Genomic DNA, 27,370 nt, shown 5'->3' on the forward strand with positions numbered 1-27,370 from the left:
TACCATCATTCGTAAGGATAGAATTGTGGATGGTCCTGCTCACGGAGGAGTCGCAATCCTCATCGGCAACCAGATCCCATTTCAGCCTTTGCAGCTTACAATTAGCACTGAGGCTGTAGCAATTCGCCTTTCAGTGGGGTTCTTATTAACTATCTGCTCCGTTTATTTGCCACCTGGGATTGAAATCCCCCAGAAAGGCCTTGATGATCTTATCATGCAATTGCCTTACCCTTGTTTAATTCTTGGGGATTTCAATGGACATAATTCTCTGTGGGGTGGTGCTAACATCAATCGAAGGGGAAGAGTCATAGAGCGTATGCTCACTGACAATGACCTCTCCCTCTTAAATGTGGGAACAAACACCTTCTTCCACATGCCTACCCGTACATTCTCTGCCATTGATCTTTCTATCTGCTCCCCTTCTCTCCTTCCTTCACTTACTTGGGAGGTAGAAGAAAATCCATATGGAAGCGATCACTTCCCCGTGATAACAACCCTAACTAGTGGTAGACCCTGTCTGCCGTTTAGTTTACCGCGGTGGAAGATTGATCAGGCTGACAGGAATGCCTTTCAATATCTGGCAAACTTTGACATTGCTACAGTCAGTCAGGAACCAATCAATGAAGCAGTCATGTATGTCACAGAAACGATTGTCCAAGCAGCTGCAATTGCAATCCCAAAATCATCCAGCCGGTTCCCACTATTTCCCAAACCTTGATGGAACTCAGAATGCACGGCAGCAAAAAAAGCACAAAACAAAGCGTGGGGGATATTCCGCCGATATCCCACTACTGATAATTTAATATCATTCAAACGTGCACGAGCGAAAGCGCGTTATGTACGACGTCAGAGCCAAAGGAAATCTTGGATTCGTTTTACATCTTCCATAACTCAGGCTGCTAGCTGAAAAGTAGTCTGGGATAAGATCCGGAAAATGAAGGGAAAATATTCACCATGCCCTTCAGTGATCCTCAAGCACAACGGATGTCCAATTGCAAATCGAACTGCAGTTGCAAATACTTTAGGGGAAACACTTGCAAAAATCTCTGCAATAACATCTTTTCCGGCAGAGTTTTTGGCCCTGAAAAAGAAAATTGAGAAAAACCCAACGAACTTCTCTTCAAAAGGGCTTGAATCGTATAACAAGCCCTTTTTACAGGAAGAGTTAAATGCAGCACTCTCTCTCACGCATGCAAGTGCTGTGGGGCCCGATGACATCCACTACGAAATGCTAAACACCTCTCACCACAATCTAAGGATCACCTTTTAATTCTGTTTAACAGAATTTTTATTCACAAACAATTTCCGGATTCCTGGCAAAGGGGGCCCCAAGTGCCAAGCGATTCTGTGATCAAGTGAATTTTTGCTCTGAATTAGCGCTCTTTCTTGAAGTAGAAATCGTTTCCTTATTTAAAGCATTTATTAACACACAATTAAATAATCCATAGTAAAGAAAGCAACTTTACTAGATTAAGAAGGAAAGCAACCTTCTCTTTCCCTTTTATTTTCTGTTATATCTTAATTACTAACCTAGTGCTTGGTCACAGGGCGGCACTGCTCCTGCCTCCACGTGGCGGGGCCGGTAACCTGGAAGGGAAAAGCTCTCCCTTTCAGGGCGAAATGGAGCGAACTGACTCCAATGCCCAGGAATCCACTGGGTCAACGGACCGGAAGAGAACTGATCCAAGATATGAGAAATCTAGTTCTCTCGGAGACACCTCTAAGACAATCAGAAAAGGCGATGGAAATGAATCTGTCTCCACAAAGAGATTAAAAACTGACTCTCAAGTTTTAATTTCTCCAACATATATTATTGTACACTCAAATACTGAGAAAGCGGTAGGACAATTGTCACCCTTTCTCATACAAAAGACTCTTGAGAGTTATGTCGGCCCACCAAAACAAGTTAAAAGACTAAAATCAGGCGACATTTTGGTAGAAACGGCCAATACTACACACTCAGAAAAATTATTACAAATGACAACCTTTGCAGGAATACCAGTAACAGTATCCCCGCACAATACATTAAATACTTCAAAAGGTGTCATTACGGAATGGGACCTTCTAAATGTGCCCGAAGAGGAAATTCAAATGGAACTTCAGGAACAAGGAGTCATCAGTGTTAAAAGAATTACAATTAAAAAAGAAGGGATAATCACCCCCACCAGGAATCTGATACTCACTTTCAACACGCCTAAATCACCCAGATCAGTAAAAGCTGGATACCTACACTGCAATATAAGACCATACATCCCGAATCCTCTCCGTTGTTTCAACTGTCAGAAGTTTGGTCACTCACAGACAGTATGTAGAGGAAAATTAACATGTGCAAACTGTGGTTCGCAAGAACATGCCACTTCTACTTGCACAGCTGGATCCCATAAATGTGTAAATTGTAAAGGAGATCATACTGCATATTCAAGGGAGTGTGAAATTTGGAAGAAGGAAAAAATGATACAAAAATACAAAGCAGAAAATGGAGTTTCATATCAGGAAGCTAAAAAGGCAATTACAATAAATATAACAAACAAACCTTCTTATGCACAGATTACTACAATCAAAAAGGCTCCGGAAATTAAACTACCCAATTCAAAATGTTGTGGCACACAAAAGGATGTTACAATCCCCCCAGGAGAATCCATCTCAGAATGGGTTCGTGAGTTTTACAAACCATCTCCTTCACAAAAACAAGAAAAGATTATCAATACTCCTTTATCTTTCCCACCAGATAATTCAGAAAATGCAAGAAGAAAAGCAAACAAAGAAAAGATGGGTAGTACAGGAAAAAAGACTGCAGAACAAATGGACACGGATGCAAGAAACCAAGTAGAGGAACCACTTCTCGAAATCTTTACTGAAGAAGAAATGGATACGGGTAGACCCTATTTTTCAAAAAAAGACAAAACCAAGGTAGACAAAAATAAATCAGCCCCAAGGAAGCAATCCGAGGGAACATCCAACCCCAAATGACAGATACGATCATCCAATGGAACTGTCGAGGTTTTCGCTCAAACACAAATGATGTTATAGACCTCATCACCCAGTACCACCCACTAAGTATCTGCCTACAAGAAACCTATTTAAAACCACAGGACAATAGTATAATCAAAAATTATATCACATATAGAAAGGATCGCATAACGAATGGAACAGCGAGAGGAGGAGTTGCAATACTAGTTAACAGACATGTCCCCTCCCAAACAATCCCATTGAACACACCATTAGAAGCAGTTGCAGCCCGTCTAGCAATAGGCTTCAATATTACCATAGCCTCAGTATATCTACCCCCTAATCAGGAATTCCGATTTAAGGATTTCGAAGAGCTGATCACTCAACTACCACCTCCATTCTGCATCTTAGGTGACCTAAATGGACATCACCCACTATGGGGCGATCACAAAATAGACCAGAAGGGTAAGCAAATAGAAAAATTAATTGTCGAGAACAACCTAATGATTTTAAATGACGGCACACACACATATTTCCACCTTCCATCAAAAAGCAGTTCTGCAATAGACTTATCAATCTGTTCCCCAACACTGTTCCCTATGACTAAATGGAGCGTGCACGAGACTCCATTGAGCAGTGACCACTACCCCATTATTTTGAAAATCATGGAAAAAACGCCATGCCAAGCCAGTAGGCACCCCAGATGGAAAATATATGATGCAGATTGGGAAACATTCAGGATACTAGCCAAGCTAGACCGCAACATTATTAAAAGAGAATCAGTACAAACATCAGTAGCCTATGTTACTGATAGTATGCTTCAAGCTGCGGAAAAGACAATACCTAAAACATCTTCTAACATCAGAATATATCCAAAACCATGGTGGAACAAAGAGTGCCAGGAAGCTAAAAAAGAAAGAAATAGAGCCTGGAACCTTTTTCGCAAAAATCCAACAACCGAAAATCTGATACAATTCAAGAGAACCAGAGCCAAGGTCAGGAAAGTGCAAAAAATAAGCAAAAAAGCTGCTTGGATGAAATTTGCATCCACTATAACTATTTCCACACCAACTACACTTATCTGGAAAAAGATCAGAAGGATGACCAACAATTCTCAATTAAACCACTCTCCATTGCTAAATTGGAAGGGACAGTTGGTTACAAACACCTTAGATATAGTCAACGTGCTTGCTGAAAATTTTTCAAATACATCTGCTAATTGTACATACACCACAGCTTTTAAAACGTACAAGAAAGAGGCCGAAAAAATAAAATTAAACTTTTCAACCAATCAGTGTGAACAATACAACTTGCCACTCACGGCAGCAGAACTAAAACAAACTCTGCTACAGGTGAAACACAGCGCAGTCGGTCCTGATGAAATCCATTATGCAATGGTACAACAATTAGATGAACAGTCCCAATTAGCCCTGTTAGATCTATACAACAAAATATACCTTGAAAATTCCTTCCCAAACAAATGGCACCACTCAATAATACTAGCTTTCCCAAAACAGGGAAAAGATCTCTCAGACCCACAGAACTACCGTCCCATAGCTTTGACCAGCTGCTTAGGCAAGATCTTAGAGAAAATGGTCAACAATAGACTAACATGGTACCTAGAAAATAATAATCTTCTCAATCCAGAACAATTTGGCTTTAGAAAAAATCGCTGTACCTTGGATGTACTTATACAACTGGAAAATCAAGTAAGAAATGCTTTTCTCAGGAAACAACACCAAGTCATGGTTAATTTTGATATCCAAAAGGCATATGATACCACGTGGCGATACGGTATACTTAAAAGATTACATCAACTTGGCCTTAGAGGACATCTACCCCTCTACATATACAATTTCCTTAAGAATCGGACCTTCCAAGTTCGAATGAACAATACACTTTCCAATGTATTTTATCAAGAAGAAGGGGTCCCTCAAGGATCTGTACTTAGTGCCACACTTTTTGCAGTCCACTTCAGCACAATAATAGAACAAATCCCAAACAATATCTTTACAACAGTTTATGCTGATGATTTCAGCATTTCTTATCAAGCGCAGCATATGAGAACAATAGAACGGCAATTGCAAGTAGCCATTAACAGAGTCATAAAATGGACAGAAAGAAATGGATATAGAATATCGGTACAAAAGACTGCATGCATACATTTCTGCAGAAAAAGGAATCTCCATCCTGACCCAGAACTCAGGCTGAAAGAACAGATCATCCCAGTTGAAAATAGTGTCCGTTTCTTAGGATTAGTTTTTGACAAAAAACTGACTTTCCTAGAGCATATCAGTCACATACGAGTCCACTGTTTGAAGAAAATGAACATCTTGAAGGTCCTATCCGCTATATCCTGGGGAGCAGACAGGACAATCCTACTACGCTTATATCGCCTTCTCATTCGGTCTAAGCTAGACTATGGTGCCCCAGTCTATGACTCGGCAAGACCTAGTGCTCTGAGATGGCTCGACCCGGTACATCACTGCGCACTACGTTTAGCCCTTGGAGCTTTCCGCACTTCACCTGTGCAGAGTCTGTACGCCGAAGCTCAAGAACCTCCTCTGCAAATCAGAAGACAAAACCAATTACTCTCTTATGCAGCTAAAATAAAATCCTTACCAGACCACCCTCTACAGAAAACTCTTTTTGCTTCTGAATGGGAACAACATTATCAGCAACAACAAAGAATCAATAAACCTGCGAATGTGAGATTAAAAACCCTTCTTCTCAGTAGAGAGCTTAACCTAGATAACATAAATCCGCTACCGAAGCAGTCTACTCCACCATGGACAATCAGACAACCTTTATGTGACTCCTCCTTCCACATTTCGAGCAAACAAATCCTTTCTCATATAAATCATCAACAGCTGCATGCTGCTTATAAGGCACAATTTTCAGATCATAGCTTTCTATATACAGATGGATCCAAAACTGATTCTCATGTGGGAGCGGCAGTTTACTTTTCTGACATCACATTGGCCCAAAAACTTCCAAAAGACTGTAGCATTTATACCGCAGAACTGCAAGCCATTATGTTAGCACTAGACGAAATCGACCATTCCAGTTTTCAAAACAGCATAATTTTTACTGACTCCCGTAGTTCCATGATGGCAATACAAAATATCAGTTCTAACAAACATCCTCTACAACAGCAGATTCAATACAAAATATCAAGACTCCTTGAACAACAACGTAACATTAGATTTTGCTGGATCCCAAGCCATGTCGGAATACATGGAAACGAACAAGCAGACAGAGCTGCCAAAGAAGCTAACAACAATACTTCTGCATCAGAATATATCCCTTTCTCAGACTATAAACAAGTTATTGATCACAGTGGGATACATCACTGGCAGCAGCAATGGCAAGTACTTACCACTAACAAATTGCATCAGATTAAAAGATTACTCCAACCATGGAAATCCAGCATTCAGAAAAATAGACGCGATGAAGTGATACTTGCTAGGTTAAGGATAGGACACACGTATTTCAGTCACTCTTATCTTTTGCGAGGAGAGGATCCCCCTCTATGCCCTATCTGTCACATACAACAAACAGTAGAACATGTACTGATTACTTGTCCAGCTTTTGCAGATGAACGCCGAAACTCCTTCAAAGAGCTAAACAAACATCACTCCCTCACTCTCAAAACCATACTGGAAGATAGGAAAAATATAGCAGATGTTTTTCAGTTCCTTAAGAAAATAAATTACTACAATCAAATATAAGACTAAATATTATTTCTAAAGCAAGCTATAGTCATTCTCTGTTACTCTTGGAAATCATTAGCAGCAATATACGAATTAAAACAAAACCATTATATAAAATAAAATTTTACAGGCGCATTTTAGCCGCAGTAGCTCTTGCGCCAAGAATTCTTAAAACAAACAAAACAAACAAAACCTGGCAAAGGGCTATCGTCCTTGCTTTCCCAAAACCAGGAAAAGACCGTAGCAATCCAAGTAACTATCGTCCTATTGCTCTGACAAGCTGTTTGTTCAAAGTCCTGGAAAGAATGGTTAATGCACGCCTCGTATGGTATTTAGAAACAAATGGTCTGCTTTCCAGGACACAGTGCGGCTTCCGAAGAAATCGATCCACTCTGGATCATTTAATCCGATTGGAAACGTCCATTCGTGATGCTTTTATTAAATCCGAGCATTTGGTAGCAGTTTTCTTTGATATTGAAAACGCGTACGACACAGCCTGGCGATTTGGGATTTTAAAAGACCTCTACAACTTTGGTCTTAGAGGTAACCTTCCTCTTTTTATTAAAAACTTTCTTTCGAATCGCCAGTTTCAAGTCCGTTTACGATCCACCCTCTCTCGAGTTTTATCTCAGGAAGAGGGAGTCCCACAAAGATCCGTTCTAAGTGTCACGCTTTTCGCAATCAAAATAAACTATCGTAGAACAACTTCCACCCACTGTAAACAATGCCCTCTATGTTGATGACTTTGCTATATTTTGTCATTCATGCAATATGAGGGTCATTGAAAGGCGACTGCAGAAAACCATTGACCATCTTACAGCTTGGTCTTTGGCTAATGGGTTCAGATTTTCATCACAGAAGACTGTTTGTGTACACTTCTGTCGCAAACGTAATCTTCATCCTGACCCAGAATTAAGGTTTTGGCAAAATAACATCCCAGTTGTAGCAGAATTCAAATTCCTTGGACTTATTTTCGACAAAAAGCTGACATTTTTACAACATATTCGTCAGCCGAGGACAAGATGTGTCAAAGGGCTTATCATCCTTCGTGCCCTTTCGTCAACCTCATGGGGCGCAGATCGTTCTACCCTTCTTCGTCTCTACCGGACACTTGTCCGTTCCAAACTCGACTATGGGTCTCAGGTTTACGGTTCTGCTAGAGATAGTGCACTTCGGTGGTTAGATCCAATCCACCATCAAGCCATCCGGACAGCCACTGGAGCATTTCGCACATCTCCTGTCCAAAGCCTTTATGTTGAAGCAAATGAACCATCTCTGTCTCTTCGACGTAAACAGTTGTCCTTACAGTACGCCTTCAAATTAAAATCCCTGCCCGATCATCCCACGTGGCCATCCGTTTTTGAGCTGCGCTGGGAAAACCTCTACAACACCCGTCGGACTGCCAACAAACCTTTTGGTATTCGCATTCAAGGGCTGCTGAATGAGCTTAACTTGACGGTAGACAACGTTGCCCAGTCACCAAAGGCAATTCTTTCCACCTTGGCATGCTTATTTTCCATCTTGCGACTTCTCCCTTAAGATCTGGGAGAAGGCTACTACACCGCCATCTGTCTACCAGCAACTCTTTGCATCACATAGACAGCAGTATTCTGACTTTCTGCCAATCAATACAGATGGCTAAAGTTAGAATGTCATGTGGGATCTGCTGTTGTGTTCCCTCACATTTCAGCTGCTCCAACACTCAATGGGACCGTCCTGCACATGTTACATTGCACATTAGTTCTGTACCGAGATCCAGAGAGGTAAGTATTATTTTGTATTTTACTTTATATTATTTTTATTGTGTTATTATTGAGAAACATAATTTAGTTTAGAGAAAATTCTAGATTTTCACTGGTTCTTTCTTTACAATCGATTTGTAGTTGTTGGTTTTAATTTTAGGCAGGTATACAGCATTTTTTCGAATGCATGTCTGGATGAAAGATCAAATATAGCAAATTTAAACCGAGCGATACACAATTTACAAATCAGAGAAGCAGATAGTGATACAAGAGAAATAATAATGATTCGAGAGAGAGCCTTTCTGGTGACGCGACTCATGAGTGCTGAATATATTTGACCATGGGTTTGGCGGAACAAACTGTCAGTATATGGCAGATAAAGGACTGAGGGATCAATTTTTGTCATAAGGTGACCTCAAAATGTTACCTACATAGAATAATATAAGATGAAGATGATTGTGTAGAGAACAATATTCTTCTGTTATTGTGCAGATTGCTAAAACGTGGACAGGCTTCGAAGCTAAAAGAAGCACATTCAATTAATGTACCCAACTGTTAAAAGGATTCCACAATTTCTACACATAGGACGATCATTAGAATGCAGCAGATAGGAATGCGTCTGGTGACAATATTTTATGCGGAGCCGCGCACTACATCACGGAGCAAGTTCCAATGCATAATTGCAGTCTTCGTTTGATATACCTCCTCGGTGGAGTGTCGATGCACAGTTTCTAGCCATAGTGAAAGTGCTTGTCACGAATTAGATGCCTGAAGTCTGTATATGGTATTAAAAATTGACTCTGAAGTGTTGCAGAGTTGGGTAAAGCATCAACGAAATTAATTCCTGTGATTACCGATGCACGGATACGCCAAAGTGGGGTTGCTGGCCCCTACAAAAGAGACTTTCACGTAGTTGCTTCCTTCTCGTAAACACTTCAGAAAAGTATCAGTCTTACATTATCGAGTCCACCATGTTCACTTGTCTGATATTTCGCATCCTTTCTACCTGCTGGAGTCCCTTTAACAATATCACATCTGTCATGTGATGTTGAATGACTGGTTTATCAGTATTACAATGTAACGTAACGTAATGTACAATGTTACAATGTAACGTAAAACTGGTGTAGGGGTGGTTAGGGTAAAGGTGGGTGGGAAGGAATATATATGTGCGCTCTGTAACATGTGCAGGACGGTCCCATTGAGTGTTGGATATTTGACCGTGAGGTTGGTGGAGGAAACGGTACAATATCCATCATTCTAAGTGTCCATCCGTACATGGCTGGTTTCGCGCTGAGGTATGATTGTTACCACATTAACGGTGGTAATCGTAATATTCTCAAATGTGTACTATTGAATTATTTATCCATCATTTACGTATTACGTAGAAACAATATGATTCTTTAGATTGTGTGGGATGTCTTTGTGTTGTAATTTGCAATAGTTTTTTAGGATTGTAATGAGGCCCCGGTGGTGTGGTTGGTAAGGGAAAGGCGGGTGGGAAAAACAGTGTATATAATATTCACCATCAACCCTTCTGTGGTGTGGTGGGTCAGGGTAAAGGAGGGTGCGAAGGTGTGCATATTTTTTTTTTTTTTTTTTTTTTAATTTTTTTTTTTTTTTTTTTTGGCTGGTGCAGCATAAGCCATAGGCTTTTTGCACCATGCGGCCGTTACTAATATACACATAATTAGTTTGTTCTGGAATCTGGTACGGAGCGGGGGCATGAGTGTGGCAGATATTTGACCGTGAGGATGGCGTAGGAAGCGGTACACTGTCATTACGAGTGTCTCTCCGTAAGGGTAGTTCTGTACCGAGATCCAGAGAGGTAAGTATTATTTTGTATTTTACTTTGTATTATGTTTATTGTGTTATTATTGAGAAACATAATTTAGTTTACAGAAAACTAGTTTCTGGAAGCTTGGCTGCTTCTGGTTGATCGTCCGGTTTAGGGTAAAGGAAGACGGATTCAAGAGTATTACACATAATCACTTTTTGATTTATGGAATTATGCTGAACAGGAAGATGAGAATTCGTGTTGATATTCTCTTGGAAAGTTACATACTGTGCGAAACTTTTGAATTGGAAAAGCAATGAATTCAACAAATGGATTTAGCAGAACTGAAAAGAGTAGACAGAGACGACAGAAAAAGGATATTCTAGAATCTAATCGAACTTCAAACGAACTACGGATGCAGTGTACAAAAGGAAGAAAGAATAAGAAACAAGCACTTTACAATGCGCCCGAATTCACTGGGAAGAAAACTGATGTTCTGAAAAACGTTTTTGTGAGGAATTTCAAGAAAGTGATGAAAGTTCAAGCACTGTTTATTTTTATTTCTATTTATTCAGTGAATTCAGGCATCACCTTTTTTGTTTCTCTCTTAGTCCGTATGTCATCTCCCTTTCTGTTTCACTATCTTTCTATGTTATATGCAGCCGTCTGTCTCATTCTCTCTCTCTCTCTCTCTATATATATATATATATATATATTCGTGTTGCTTTTGTACGGCCTCCGTAGCCGAGTGGTCAGGAGCGGGAGTGCAATACCACACGCTCTTGAGTAGCTCGGGGTTCTAGCCGATAACTGATAAATACAGTCGATCTCTCAACCCGCACTGGACCAGCGTGGCAGATTACGGTCCATTTCTCTCGGCATCAATTGTTGAGGAGGCTTTCATCCTGCAGTGGTTTGATAATGGCTGCAGTTTCTATTATATGTCTTTCTCTTTTCTTTCCGTCTGTCCGAGTTAGGAGTTTGAGGGTGCCTGGATGAAAAGGCCCGTTCAGTCAACAGTGAACAAATTTAGTCTATTAATTTCAATCTATAAATGCATCCAATCGAACGATATATTATTTAATCAGAAATGATGTTACCAATGTAATATCTTTCTTACGTATTGGCCCAGTTAGGGTTCATTAATGAGATTGAGAAATGGAAATAATTTCGGCTGACATGCGGAGACAAATGTGAGATTCCTTTACAATTAGCCCCTAGTGCAAAGCGTTTCTAGTGATCAGGCGATATCTCAGCGATTATAAAGCGATTTCTAAAGTGATAGTGATACACATTTATAGAGTTTAAAGAAAATTCTCTATTGTACATATATAGTTGCTGAAAAGTACCAGCACAAAGAATCCTAAGAAAGGAAAGACACCTTTCTTTTATTTATTTTCTAGTTCTACTAACTACTAATCAACTTCCGCTTGGTCACTAGGTGGCACCGCTCCTGCCTCCCCGTGGCGGGGCCGGAAACCTGGGAGGAAAAGCTCTCACTCCCAGGGCTAAAAGGAGCAAACATGAATGATCCAAATATCACAACAACAGATCCCAAAGATCCGACTCCTTTGAGTCGGAAAAATGAGGATAATGAGACAAATGTTACCAAAAGACAAAAAAAGGACATAACATCGCTTCATGCACCTACCTTTCTAGTCCGAATTCAACATCAGAACAGCCATTGGGAAAACTGTCGCCATTTGTAATCCAAAAATGTCTAGAAAGTGTAGCTGGAACACCAAAAAATGTCAAGAGACTGAAATCAGGCGACATTTTAGTCGAGACAGCCAGTGCCAAACATGCAGAAAGACTGCTTCAGATGAGAACTTTTGGAGGGATCCCAGTAGCAGTCTCTCCCCATAACAGCGTAAATACATCAAAAGGAGTAATTTCTGAATGGGACCTTATTAGTGTCTCAGAAGAAGAAATTAAAAATGAGCTAGAAGATCAAGGTGTCATTGCTGTGAGAAGGATTAATGTTACTAGAGATGGTATACTTACTCCAACTAGAAATTTGATACTGACCTTTAACACTCCCAAACCACCTACATCGGTAAAGGCTGGATATCTAAATTGTAACATCAGACCATACATTCCGAATCCTCTCCGCTGCTTTAAATGCCAAAAGTATGGTCATTCACAAATGGCATGCCGTGGAGTTCCTATCTGTTCCAACTGTGGATCTAAAGATCATACCAATCAGAACTGTCCAGCCGAGCAACCGAAGTGTCCAAATTGTAAGGGGGATCATTCCGCCTATCTAAGAACTGCGAATTCTGGAAAAGAGAAAAGCAGATTCAACGATATAAAGTAGAACACTGTCACATACCAAGAAGCTAAGAGAACTGTACTGCCGACTATTTTAAACAGAACTTCCTATGCACAGGTCATAAAGAATCGGCGTACAATAGAGACGCAAACAGATTTCACGATTCCCCCAAAGAAGTCTATTTCGGACTGGGCACGAGGTCTACTTATCACATCCCAGCCAAAAGCCCCTCGACGTGAGCACCTGTACGTGGTGAGGGGACCTCCCAGTGACGCTGCTGGACTTCCAGACTAGCATCACTGGGATCTAACGCCCATACCTTGGTTCCAGGGTTACATCTTTGGAATCCGGCGTGTGCAGCCGTGCGCCGCGACCCGTGGATTTCGGAAAGGGGATCCTGGTGGTTGAGGGGCCCAGCCTTAATACATCACTTTGGCCCCTGCTTCGAGAAGACGGGAGGTCCCGGACTGGCCCGACTGGGATCAATCGGCGGGTGGTTTTTTATTGCTAGGGTCAACTGCGTTCCAATAAGTCTCCCTCCCTTTGGTCCTGGGACGGGATAAAGACTTATTGGTAACGTGGGTATGGTGCTCTAAGCGAACTCGGCGTCCCATTCGTGTACGCAGTACCTGCTAGTTCACGAGTGGGCGTCCCCCTGTTGGGCTCGGTGGTGGGTGAGGTACTTAGGCATCAGACATTTTCTCTTTACTCTTATGAGTAATTTAAATCTTTCAAACCCCACTGGGGCCTCTACGAGGTCCCTACCTGAAATTGATGAAGATAATGTATCATCAAAAAAGAAACACCGAACAGAAGCTGCACCACCTCCTGTACCTCGATTCCTTATCATACATTCTACCGGTGAAAAGGAAATAGGTAAAATGTCGCCCTTCTTCATTCAGAAGGGTCTCGAACGGCTGGCAGGGTCCCCGAAGTCAGTAAAACGACTTAGATCGGGTAACCTTTTAGTAGAAACTTCCTCAGTACGACATTCAGAATTGCTTCTCTAAGCAACATCTCTTGGGGGCATTCCAATTAAGACATCACCACACAGGACATTGAATACATCGCGTGGCGTAATTGCCGAGTGGGATCTCCTTGAAACATCTGAAGAGGAGATATGCACCGAACTGAGAGATCAAGGAGTTACAGCCGTTAAGAGGATATTTATGCGTAAGGAGGGAAAATTAGTCCCAACTAGGGTTTTTATCCTTATATTTAATACACCTAAACCGCCTACTTCCATCAAGGCTGGTTATCTGAACTGTCCTGTAAGGCTGTACATTCCAAACCCGTTGCGATGTTTCAAATGCCAAAAATATGGCCACTCTCAGATATCATGTCGTGGATCTCCTGCTTGTGCCCGCTGTGGAGCAAAAGAACATGACACAAAGGAATGTTCTGCCTCGAAACCAGCATGCTTGAATTGTGGCGGTGAACACCCTGCATATTCAAGAGCATGCCAAAGATGGAAAGACGAAAAACAAATTCAAAAAATCAAGACGGAACAGAACATCCCATATGTGGAAGCGAAGAAACAGGTAACACCAGTAAACAGTGGAAAATCTTATGCACAAGCAGTTTTGAGGAAGGTTTCAATTTCGACGCAAACTGATATTTCAATATCGCCATGTGATTCTTTTGCACCCCAAGCTAGATACTTGTTGACACAAGCACAGCAAGATAAAGCAGTCGCTACTCCCATTTCAATACCAACTAAGGAAGTAGCACCTAAAGGACAATCACCTCCAACAAAAACCCCACCTGTTATTAGTGAGGTACAGGAGGAAATTGAGGTAAATGAAGAAGCTGAAAGTGCGGAAGAATCTATTCTGGATCTTCATCCGGAGGAAGAAATGGATATTGTGCGCCCTCAATTTCCCAAAGGCAGAATAAAACCCAAAGCGGGTCAATCTAAACCCGCATCACTTCGGAAGCCAGTCGACGGTTCCACTAATTCCAAGTAATAATGGCTAAATTACTGCAATGGAATTGTCGTGGATTCCGACGAAATATGGAGGATGTCAAAATGCTAATGCGCAAATACGAACCTGTTTGCTTTTGCTTTCAGGAAACGTACCTAAAGGCAAATTATGACCCCATCTTGCGAAATTTTACTGCTGTTCGTAAAGACAGAAACGGGGATGGCCCGGCCCACGGAGGAATCGCAATCCTTGTGGGCAACCAAACCCCTTTCTCACAAGTTCAATTGAACACTAACTTAGAAGCAGTAGCCGTTCGTTTAGCAATAGGGTCTTTACTTTCAATATGTTCTATTTATTTGCCTCCTAGGACACATATTTCCCAGGTAGATCTCGACTATCTTATTACGCAATTGCCCTCTCCTTTTTTTCTTCTTGGAGACTTTAATGGACATAGTACCCTGTGGGGTAGTGCAGAAACTAATGAAAGAGGTCGTATTGTTGAACGTTTTCTCGACAATAACGGTCTTTCATTACTAAATATGGGAATAAACACCTATTTCCATATGCCTACCCGTACTTTCTTTGCCATCGATCTTTCCATCTGCTCGCCTTGTCTGCTACCTTTGCTTTCCTGGGAAGTGGAACTGAATACTTATGGAAGCGATCACTTCCCCGTAATATCTACCATAGTGGATGGACAACCCTGTCATCCATTTAGAACTCCACGTTGGAAGTATGATCAAGCAGACTGGAGTAAATTTTCACGGCTCACTGAATTTGATCCTGTACAAATTGAACAGGAGTCAATTGATGAAGCAGTGAAGTATATCACCGAGTGTATTATCCACGCAGCGGCAATTGCAATTCCAAAAACATCCTCCCGATTTCCACGCTTTCCAAAGCCATGGTGGAACCAAGATTGTAAAGAAGCAAGAAAGATACAAAATCGGTCATGGGGAAAATTCCGACGTTACCCCACCACCACAAATCTTATAGCCTTTAAACGTTCTCGTGCCAAAGCACGATTTATACGCCGACAGAGCCAAAAGGAATGCTGGGTCAAGTTTACATCCTCAATTAACCAGATGACCAGTGCCAAAGTCGTCTGGGATAAAATTCGGAAGATGAAGGGTAAATACACATCAGTCCTTTCATCTATGTTACAACATAATGGTTGTACATTAGCAGACCCAACTGCTATTGCCAACGCTCTAGGAGAAGTATTCTCCACTATATCTGCTGAAACTTCATACTCTGCTGAGTTTCTAGTCTTAAAGAAGAAAGTGGAGAAACCAAAACTTAACTTCCCTAGCCGAAACTTATAACCTGTCTTTCAGTGAAGTGGAATTAACCGTTGCACTTGCTACCTCGAAAGTGAGTGCCGCAGGGCCAGATGAAATTCAGTATGAGATGATAAAACACATTTCATCTCACTCTCTAGAGCTGTTGCTACATCTCTACAACCGAATTTATTTGGAGGATCAATTTCCTGTTTCTTGGCGTAGAGCAACCGTTCTCGCTTTCCCAAAGCCAGGAAAAGACCCCAAAATTCCCAGCAACTATCGTCCAATTGCACTGACCAGTTGCCTATGTAAGATTTTGGAAAAAATGGTGAATGCCCGCCTCATGTATTACCTCGAGGCAAACAACCATTTGAACAAGATTCAGTGCGGCTTCCGAAGGAATCGTTCCACTTTGGACCATTTAATCCGACTGGAAACAGCGATTCGCGATGCTTTTTTAAAGCGTGAGCATTTGGTATCAGTCTTCTTTGACATGGAAAAAGCTTATGACACAACCTGGAGGTATGGTGTTTTAAAAGACCTCTATTCTTTTGGTCTGAGAGGCTAAAGCAAAGCCGACTATTTTAAACGACTCTTCCAGGTTCGTGTTAAATCCAGTGTGTCCCGCCTTTTTTGTCAAGAGGAAGGAGTTCCCCAAGGCTCTGTCCTCAGTGTTACGCTGTTTGCAGTCAAAGTTAACTCAATTACAAAACAGCTTTCTCCATCAGTAAATAGTGTACGTTGATGATTTTAGTATTTTTTGTTACTCCTGTAGCATGAGAGTTATTGAACGACAATTGCAACAAGCAGTCAATCACCTTAGTTCCTGGGCTTTAACCAATGGGTTTAAGTTTTCTGCCCAAAAGACCGTTTGCGTGCATTTCTGCCGCAAACGGAATCTACATCCTGACCCGGAACTCAGACTTGGACAAAATCCAATTCCTGTGGTAGCAGAAACAAAATTTTTGGGACTTATCTTTGATAAAAAAACTGACATTCCTACACCATATCCGTCAGCTTAGAGCAAAATGCATGAGGGGTTTGAACATGCTCAGTGCTATCTCCTCCAACTTTTGGGGAGCAGATAGAAGCACATTATTGCATCTATACCGAGCACTTGTTCGCTCTAAACTTGACTACGGTTCCCAAGCTTACTCTTCTGCTAGAATTTCTGTACTCCGGTGGCTTGACCCAATCCACCATAAAGCCATTCAGATTGCCACAGGGGCTTGCCGTACTTCGCCTGTCCAAAGTCTATACGTTGAAGCCAATGAACCACCATTGATGCTTCGACGTCAGCAATTGTCGTTACAATATGCTATAAAAATAAAATTCCTGCCTGACCATCCTACATGGACATCTATTTATATGCTACGGTGGGAAATAAGTGCGGAGCCGAGCACTTCACGGAACAACTTCCAATGCATAATTGGGCCCTTCATTTGATATTACCTTCTCGGTGGCGTGTCCATGCACAGGTTCTAGCCATAGTGAAGACAGTTTGTCATGAATTACGTGCTTCAAGTCTGTATACGGTATTAAAAAAGTGATTCTGAGGTGTTGCTGAGTTGGCTAAAGCGTCAGCGAAGTTAATTCCTGATTCCCAATGCACGGATATTCGAAAGCGGAGTTGCTGGCCCTACAAAAGAGACTTTCACGTAGTGGCTTCCTTCTCCTAAACATTTTAGGAAACTAGCAGTCTTACATTATCTAATCCACCATCTTCACTTGTCTGTTATTTCGCGTCCCTACTCTCTGCTAGAGTCCCGTTACCAACGTCACATTTGTCATGTGATGTTGAACGACTGGGTTATCAGTATTACAATGTAACGTATTAACTACCCACTGTTGGAGTGGTGGGTAGGGTAAAGGTGGGTGGGAAGGAATATATATGTGTGCTCTGTAACATGTGAAGGACGGTCCCATTGAGTGTTCGATATTTGACCGTGAGGTAGGTGGAGGAAACGGTACAATATCCATCATTCTAAGTGTCCATCCGTACATGGCTGGTTTCGCGCTGAGGTCTAAATGATTGTTACCACATTAACGGTGGTAATCGTAATATTCTCAAATATCTACTTATGAATTATCTATCCATCATTTACGTATTACTTAGAAACAATACGATTCTTTAGATTGTGTGGGATGTCTTTGTGTTGTAGTTTACAATACTTTTTTAGGGTGATAATTGAGGTCCCGGTGGTGTGGTTGGTAAGGGAAAGGCGGGTGGGAAAAACAGTGTATATAATATTCACCATCAACCCTTCTGTGGTGTGGTGGGTCAGGGTAAAGGAGGGTGTGAAGGTGTGCATATACACATAATTAGAGTTTGTTCTGGAATCTGGTATGGAGCGGGGGCATGAGTGTGACAGATATTTGACCGTGAGGATGGCGGAGGAAGCGGTACACTGTCTGTCATTACGAGTGTCTCTCCGTAAGGGTAGTTCTGTACCGAGATACAGAGAGGTAAGTATTGTTTTGTATTTTATTTTATATTATGTTTATTGTGTTATTATTTAGAAACATAATTTAGTTTACAGAAAACTAGTTTCTGGAAGCTTGACTGCTTCTGGTGGATCGGCCGGTTTAGGGTAAAGAAGGACGGATTCAAGTGTATCATACATAATCACTTTTTGATTTATGGAATCTTGCTCAACAGGAAAATGAGGGCTCGTGTTGATATTCTCTTAGAAAGTTATATACAGTGCGAAACTTTTGAATTGGAAAAGCGATGAATTCAACAAAGGAATTTGACAGAATTGAAAAGAGGAGACAGAGACGTCAGAAAAAGTATGTTCTAGAATTTGATCGATCTTCAAAGTGGATTACGGATGCAATGTTTAAAAGGAAGAAAGAATAAGAAACAAAAAACCCTTTACAATGCGCCCGAATTCACTGGGAGGAAAGCTGATCTTGTGAAAGCAGTTTTTGTGAGGAATGTCAAGAAACTCATGGAAATTCAAGCATTGTTTAGTTTTATTTCTATTTATTCAGTGAATTCAGGCATCACCTTTTTTGTTTCTCTCTTAGACCGTATGTCATCTCCCTTTCTGTCTGTTTCACTATCTTTCTATTCCCAGCATCCATTCTCTTACATCCATATTTTTGTTTGTGTGTCGAGCAATGTGTGTTTGTTTGTTCTCACCTTTGTCCGTTGTCTTTCTGAGTTGTGTTTTTAGCCATCTGTCTCATTTTCTCTCTCTCTCTGTCTCTGAATGATTCTTAGTCTCTCTCTCTCTCTCTCTCTCTATATATATATATATATATATATATATATATATATATATATATATATATATATATATATATATATATATATATATATATATATATTCCTGTTGCTTTTGTACGGCCTCTGTAGCCGAGTGGTTATGAGCTAGAGTGCAACAGCACACGCTCTTGAGTAGCTTGGGGTTCTAGCGGATGACTGATAAACCCGCACTGGACCAGCGCGGCAGATTACGGTCCATTTCCCTCGGCATCAATTATTGAGGAAGCTTTCATGCTGCAGTGGGTTGATAATTGCAGCAGTTTCTACTATATCTCTTTTTGTCTTCTTTCCGTCTGTCCGTGTTAGGAGTTTGAAGGTGCCTGGATGAAAAGGCCCATTCAGTCAACAGTGAACAAATGTAGCCTATTAATTTCAATCTATAAATCCATCCAATCGAACGATATATTATTTAATGAGAAATGATATAACCAATGTAATATCTTTCTTACGTATTAGCTAATTAGTTTATTAATGCCATTGAGTTCATTAATGAGATTGAGAAATGGAAATAATTTCGGCTGACGAGAGGAGACAAATGTGAGATTCCTTTACAATTTTGAGCGAGAAATAGTAGGTGAAATATATGATGAGTGCAAGCAGTTTTAAGGTATGAGAGAAATTATATTTATTAATATAAATAAATATTGATTTTTGTGCAGATAAATAATCTAAAATATGCAATTTGTTGACGTTGAAGGATATTTAAGGACGAGACTGATATTTGACAAGATTCCGGTGGGATGGTTTGTGGCAGATATTTGGGAGGAACTGTTCCTTTCAGTATTAACCCCAAATGCGGTGGAGTGGTGGTTAGGGTAATGGAGGGTGGGAAGGAGTGTTTATGCATTACGTTCCTGGAATCTGTTGCGAAGCGGGGACATGAGTGTGGCAGATATTTGACCGTGAGGAGGGCGGAGGAAACGGTACACTGTTTGTCATTCCGAGTGTCTCTCCATAAGGGTAGTTTCGTACATAGATCCAGTCGGTTAAGTTGTTAAAAAAATATTTTTGATGTACTTTTCTGGTTACGTCGCTGGGTTGCCTCAGAGGAGAACAATTTTGATTACTCCTGAGGGTTGTTGGATCGATCGGATGCATCTGTACGGGTGCGTTTTTCGCCGACATCCTATTCGCGTTGATCTACTGGGAAACGGTTTTCCGCTGCTTCCTGGTAACGAAGTTTTCAGAACCATCTTCAGTTAACTTCTCTCAATTTCATACCTGTTCTGTTATAACAGGGTATTCCTGAAAGTTAGTTCAATCATGGCGTATCCGACGCTACCTTTGAAGTAACGTTCAAGTGTCACCCTACAAAACAAGAGAACTTTCAAATACTGCTTAGTGAATAACAACAGCAGAGTTCAAAGTCACCTTTGGACTTTTCAATTAATCTATGGGAGAGCATCGTGATTTCCTTAGAAAGAAAGAAAAATTTGTTTAAAGCCAAATATATCCATATAAACAATTGTTTACTGTGTTGGAAGGGCAATAATGGAGTTGATAAGGAAATGAGGTTCCCGATTCGAAGTTGTCAGCAACCAAGAGCAGTAAATCTCCAGGGAATTATCAAAAGAAAACACATAGTCCTAGAGCATGTGTTGTACTGTTTCTAGAATTATCACGCATTATATTCAAAAGAACAGCAAACTTGGAATTATGCTGCTGAAATTCATGAAGCAGAAAAAGAACTTCTGTGATCGAAAGCAGTGGGAGTAATTCTAATTATGACTTCAGTTTCTTCATATATTTTTTCATATATTTCTTACATACATTACACAATTGCTTCATCATTCTGCAATTGAGAAAAGCATAGACTTCTCTTTTGTTATGCCAAAGGAAGATTGGTGAAGCAATAGTTAATGTATGTAAGAAATATATGAAAAAGATTGATATTTAGAGCAGGTTGTCTCTATTTGGGTAGAAACTGCAGATCAATTTACTGAAAGTGGGCAAAAGCGAGAGAAAGGAGCCTGGCCTTTTTGGATTAGGAACATCTTATGAAATTTGATATTATCCTTCAGTGCGATAAGGGTGAAACATCAACAAGGATGAAGCATAGTTACGGTTCTGAAAGCGATCAAGAGAATAGAACACAGTTCTATTCTATTGTTCTCACTGCAGCACTGTTGAGCCCGGCATAAGATTCAACACATTTACATTAAACTCGATGTCTATTTTCTCAAAATCGCCATCTTACCAAAGTGGTAGAATTCCATTACCTAATCCGCCATGTTGATTTGTCTATTGTTGTGAATCTTTGCATCTCGCGAAACTCCCTTTACAATCTCAACCATATATTCGTCATGTAGAAAATCGAGTGGCTCTTTGCAGGAAACTATAATTCACTCCTTATATTTGCCTTTACCTGCAGCATGACATAATTGGCATCTGAGACTCTAACACAATATTTTCTAGATTCATACCCCAGACTTATTGAGCCACAATAGGTCTTTATGATGAACAAGTGAAGTGTGTAATGTATATTAGAAATATATGTGAAAGATAGATATTTACAGCAGGCTGAAACTAAGCATTTTACGTTTTGAGTGAAGCCAACAATGAAAGAAGAAAGCTAGGTTTTTTGATTCAAAGGAAATTTGTAATGCGGCTGCGTCCAGTAGGATTAGAAACTGCGGAACGTGCTGCATCCCGCATTAACCGTAGTAATTGTATTCTGGTTCATATGGGTTTGTCGATTCTAAATTTTCACTGGTTCTTTCTTCACAATCGATATGTAGTTGTTTGGTTTTAATTTCAGGTAGGTGTACAGCATTTTTTAGAATATACGTCGGGATGAAAGATTAAACATAGCAAATTTAAACCGAGCGATACACAATTTAAAAATCGGAGAAGCAGAAAGTGGTACAAGAGATTAATAATGATTCGAGAAAGAAGGGTGGAACCTAAAGCTTTTCTGGTGACGCGTTTCATGAGTGCTGGAATGACTTTTGACCATGGGTTTGGCGGAAAAAACTGTCAGAATGTGGCAGATAAAGGACTGAGGGATCAATTTTTGTCATACGTAGGGCGAATTCAAAATGGTACCTACATAGAAGAATATAAGATGAAGATTGTGTAGAGAATAATATTCTACTGTTATTGCGCAGATTACTAAAACGTGGACAGGCTTCGATGCTAAAAGAAGCACATTCAATTAATGTACCCAACTGTTAAAAGGATTCCACAATTTCTACACATAGGATGATAATCAAAATGGAGCAGATAGGAATGCGTCTGGTGACAATATCTTATGCTGAGCCGAGCAAGGACTACTTCACGGAGGGACTTCCAATGCATAATTGCAGACTCCGTTTGATATACCTTCTCGGTGGCGTGTCCATGCACAGGTTCTAGCCATAGTGAAAGAGTTTTGTCATGAATTAGATGCCTGAAGTCTGTATATGGTATTAAAAAGTGACTCTCTGAGATGTTGCAGAGTTGGCTAAAGCATCAACGAAATTAATTCCTGTGATTACCAGTGCACGGATACGCCAAAGCGGGGTTGCTGGCCTCTACAAAAGAGACACTTTCACGTATTGGATTCCTTCTCCTACCCCTCGACGTGGGCACCTATACGTGGTGAGGGGACCTCCCAGTGACGCTGCTGGACTTCCAGACTAGCATCACTGGGATCCAACGCCCACAGCCTAGGTTCCGGGCTTACATCAATGGAATCCGGCGTGTTTGCCGTGCGCTGCGACCCGTGGAAATTCGGAAAGGGGGATCCTGGTGGTTGAGGGGCCCAGCTTCAATACACCACTTTGGCCCCTGCTTCGACAAGACGGGTGGTCCTGGAAGGCCCGGCTAGGATCAATCGGCTAGTAGGCTCGCCTGCGAGGGTCAACCGTGTCAATGCCACGCCCCTACCCTCATGGTCCGAGGGACAGGATTCAGGCTGGCGGCGGTGCGGGTATAGTGTCTGGGTAGCCCTGGCGTCCCACTCCCGAGCGCATTTATTGCATGCCGGGTAGTGGGCGTCCCTTTGGGCTCCGTGGTGGGTGGGGAGCCCGGGCACTGAACAATTAAAAAGACTATATGAATCCTGATAAACGTATTCCTTCAGGGGCCCCAACCCGGTCCCTATCTGAAAATAACGACGGAGAGGCAGATAGCATTATTGCTACAAAGAGGCAGCGAACCGAACTACCATCAGGGCCTGTCCCAAGGTTCTTAATAATGCATTCCACCAATGAAACACCGATTGGTAAAATGTCGCCCTTTTTTATACAAAAAGGGTTGGATGGGTTAGCAGGTACACCCAAGTCAGTTAAGAGGCTCCGTTCTGGGGACCTCTTGATTGAAACAAAAAATGACGGGCAGTCTGAACATCTACTCCGAGTAACATCAATCGGAGGTATACCCATAACAGTGACACCACACAGAACGCTAAATTCATCGAGAGGTGTCATTTCGGAGTGGGACCTTCTCGACGTCACCGAGGAGGAAATCTGCTCCGAATTACAACCACAGGGAGTTACTGCCGTCAAGAGAATCACTGCGCGAAGGGATGGGAAAATTGTTAAAACCAGGAGTGTTATCCTGACTTTTAACTCTCCCAAACCTCCTGATGAGATTAAAGCTGGATACATCAACTGTCCAGTACGTCCATACATTCCGAACCCTTTACGGTGTTTTAAATGTCAGAAGTATGGACATTCTCAAATGGCCTGCCGTGGAGTCCTTGCAAGCGCCCGGTGCGGTGCAAAGGACCACGAAACAACAGCATGTTCAGCCACTAAACCCACCTGCATTAACTGTGAGGGAGAACATCCGGCCTATTCAAGGGCATGCCAGAGGTGGAAAGAAGAAAAAGAAATTCAACGGCTGAAGGCAGAGCTAAACATATCGTACCAGGAGGCAAGAAAAGCAGTGAAACCTCTTAACATCAAAAAACCTACCTACGCCCAGAAGGTAGCAGGGAGTTGTTCGATTGGGACTCAGACGGACATGTCTGTGCCTCCAAAAGAATCATTTACTCCCATTGCACGTTATCTTTTAAGCTCCCAAAAACCTGCACAAAAGGACCAATCAGCTGCCACTCCTATATCGATACCTCCTAATGCTCCACAAGTAACCAAAGCAAAAGAAAAGAATAAGAAAGGGGAAGTAACACCTAGTACCCAGGAAAACATGGATGTCGAGCAGAAGGAGGTACATGATGAGTCAGTTTTGGAACTCTTTGCTGAGGAAGAAATGGACACAGGACAGCGTCCATACTTCCCCAGGAAAGATAAATCCAAGACTGACAAAATTAAGCCCTCAGCACCTCGGAAGCCGCCTGATGGACCCACCAAGTCCAAATAATGGCTAAATTCCTACAGTGGAATTGTCGTGGATTCCGGCAAAATACTGACGACATCAAGGCACTCCTGCAAAAGCACAAACCAGTTTGCTTTTGCGTACAGGAGACTTATTTAAAGGCAAATGATGACCCCACCATGCATAACATTACCATCATTCGTAAGGATAGAATTGTGGATGGGTCTGCCCACGGAGGAGTCGCAATCCTCGTCGGCAACCAGATCCCATTTCAGGCTCTGCAGCTTACAACTAGCATTGAAGCTGTAGCAATTCGCCTTACAGTGGGGTTCTTATTAACTGTCTGCTCTGTTTATTTGCCACCTGGGATTGACATCCCCCAGAAAGACCTTGATGATCTTATCATGCAATTGCCCTCCCCTTGTTTAATTCTTGGGGATTTCAATGGACATAACACTCTGTGGGGTAGTGCTGACATCAATGGAAGGGGACGAGTCATAGAGCATATGCTCACTGACAATGATCTCTCCCTCCTAAATGTGGGAACAAACACCTTCTTCCACATGCCTACCCGTACATTCTCTGCCATTGATCTTTCTATCTGCTCCCCTTCTCTCCTTCCTTCACTTACTTGGGAGGTAGAAGAAAATCCATATGGAAGCGATCACTTCCCCGTGATAACAACCCTAACTAATGGTAGACCCTGTCTGCCATTTAGTTTACCGCGGTGGAAGATCGATCAGGCTGACTGGAATGCCTTTCAATATCTGGCAAAATTTGACATCACTACAGTCAGTCAGGAGCCAATCAATGAAGCAGTCATGTATGTCACAGAAACGATTGTCCAAGCAGCTGCAATTGCAATCCCAAAATCATCCAGCCGGTTCCCACTATTTCCCAAACCTTGGTGGAATTCCGAATGCACAGCAGCAAAAAAAGCACAAAACAAAGCGTGGGGGATATTCCGGCGATATCCCACCACTGAAAATTTAATATCATTCAAACGTGCACGTGCAAAAGCACGTTATGTACGACGTCAGAGTCAAAGGAAATCTTGGATTCGTTTTACATCTTCCATAACTCAGGCTGCTAGCTCAAAAGTAGTCTGGGATAAGATCCGGAAAATGAAGGGAAAATATCCACCATGCCCTTCAGTGATCCTCGAACACAACGGATGTCCAATTGCAGATCGAACTGCAGTTGCAAACAGTCTAGGGGAAACGTTTGCAAAAATCTCTGCGATAACATCTTTTCCCACGGAGTTTTTGGCCCTGAAAAAGAAAATTGAGAAAAACCCACCGAACTTCTCTTCAAAAGGGCTTGAATCGTATAACAAGCCCTTTTTACATGAAGAGTTAAATGCAGCACTTGCCCTCACGCATGCAAGTGCTGTAGGGCCCGATGACATCCACTACGAAATGTTAAAACACCTTTCACCACAATCTAAGGATCACCTTTTAATTCTGTTTAACAGAATTTTTATTCAGAAACAATTTCCGGATTCCTGGCAAAGGGCTATCGTCCTTGCTTTTCCAAAACCAGGAAAAGATCCTAGCAATCCAAGTAACTATCGTCCTATTGCTCTGACAAGCTGTTTGTGCAAAGTCCTGGAAAGAATGGTTAATGCACGCCTTGTATGGTATTTAGAAACAAATGGTCTGCTTTCCAGGACACAGTGCGGCTTCCGAAGAAATCGATCCACTCTGGATCATTTAATCCGATTGGAGACGTCCATTCGTGACGCTTTTATTAAATCCGAGCATTTGGTAGCAGTTTTCTTTGATATTGAAAAAGCGTACGACACAGCCTGGCGATTTGGAATTTTAAAAGACCTCTATAGCTTTGGTCTTAGAGGTAACCTTCCTGTTTTTATTAAAAACTTTCTTTCGAATCGCCAGTTTCAAGTCCGTTTAGGATCCACCCTCTCTCGAGTTTTCTCTCAGGAAGAGGGAGTCCCACAAGGATCCGTTCTAAGTGTTACGCTTTTCGCAATCAAAATAAACTCTATCACAGAACAACTTCCACCCACTGTAAACAATGCCCTCTATGTAGACGACTTTGCCATATTTTGCAATTCATGCAATATGAGGGTCATTGAAAGGCAACTGCAGAAAACCATTGATCGTCTCACAGCTTGGTCTTTGGCTAATGGGTTCAGATTTTCAGCACAGAAGACTGTTTGTGTACACTACTGTCGCAAACGTAACCTTCATCCTGACCCAGAATTAAGGCTTGGGCAAAATAACATCCCAGTTGTAGCAGAATTCAAATTCCTTGGACTTATTTTCGACAAAAAGCTGACATTTTTGCAACACATTCGTCAGCTGAGGACAAGATGTGTCAAAGGGCTTAACATCCTTCGTGCCCTTTCATCAACCTCATGGGGCGCAGATCGTTCTACCCTTCTTCGCCTTTACCGAGCACTTGTCCGTTCCAAACTCGACTATGGGTCTCAGGTTTATGGTTCTGCTAGAGATAGTGCACTTCGGTGGTTAGATCCAATCCACCATCAAGCCATCCGGACAGCCACTGGAGCATTTCGCACATCTCCTGTCCAAAGCCTTTACGTCGAAGCAAATGAACCATCTCTGTCTCTTCGACGAAAGCAGTTGTCCTTACAGTATGCATTCAAATTAAAATCCCTGCCCGATCATCCCACGTGGCCATCCGTTTTTGAGCCGCGTTGGGAAAATCTCTACAACACCCGTCGGACTGCCAACAAACCTTTTGGTATTCGCATTCAAGGGCTGCTGAATGAGCTGAACTTGACGGTAGACAATGTTGCCCAGTCACCAAGGCAATTCTTTCCACCCTGGCATGCTTATTCTCCACCTTGTGACTTCTCCCTTAAGATCTGGGAGAAGGCTGCTACACCGCCATCTGTCTACCAGCAACTCTTTGCATCACATAGACAGCAGTATTCTGACTTTCTGCCAGTCTATACAGACGGCTCAAAGTTAGAAAGCTATGTGGGATATGCTGTCGTGTTCCCTAACAAAACTTTATCCAATCAGATCCCACAAGAAACTAGCATTTATACTGAAGAGTTGCGTGGAATAGAAACAGCCCTATATCACATTAAAAATAGCGACTACCAAAGGTATATGATTTATTGTGATTCCTTGAGCGTGTTACAGGCTCTAGTGTCGGTGAGGTTTAATCCTCATCCGATCCTGTCCAGG

The sequence above is a fragment of the Mastigoproctus giganteus genome, chromosome 12, assembly GCF_048544385.1.
Source record: "Mastigoproctus giganteus isolate SK-2022 chromosome 12, ASM4854438v1, whole genome shotgun sequence".
Classification (NCBI taxonomy): domain Eukaryota; kingdom Metazoa; phylum Arthropoda; class Arachnida; order Uropygi; family Thelyphonidae; genus Mastigoproctus; species Mastigoproctus giganteus.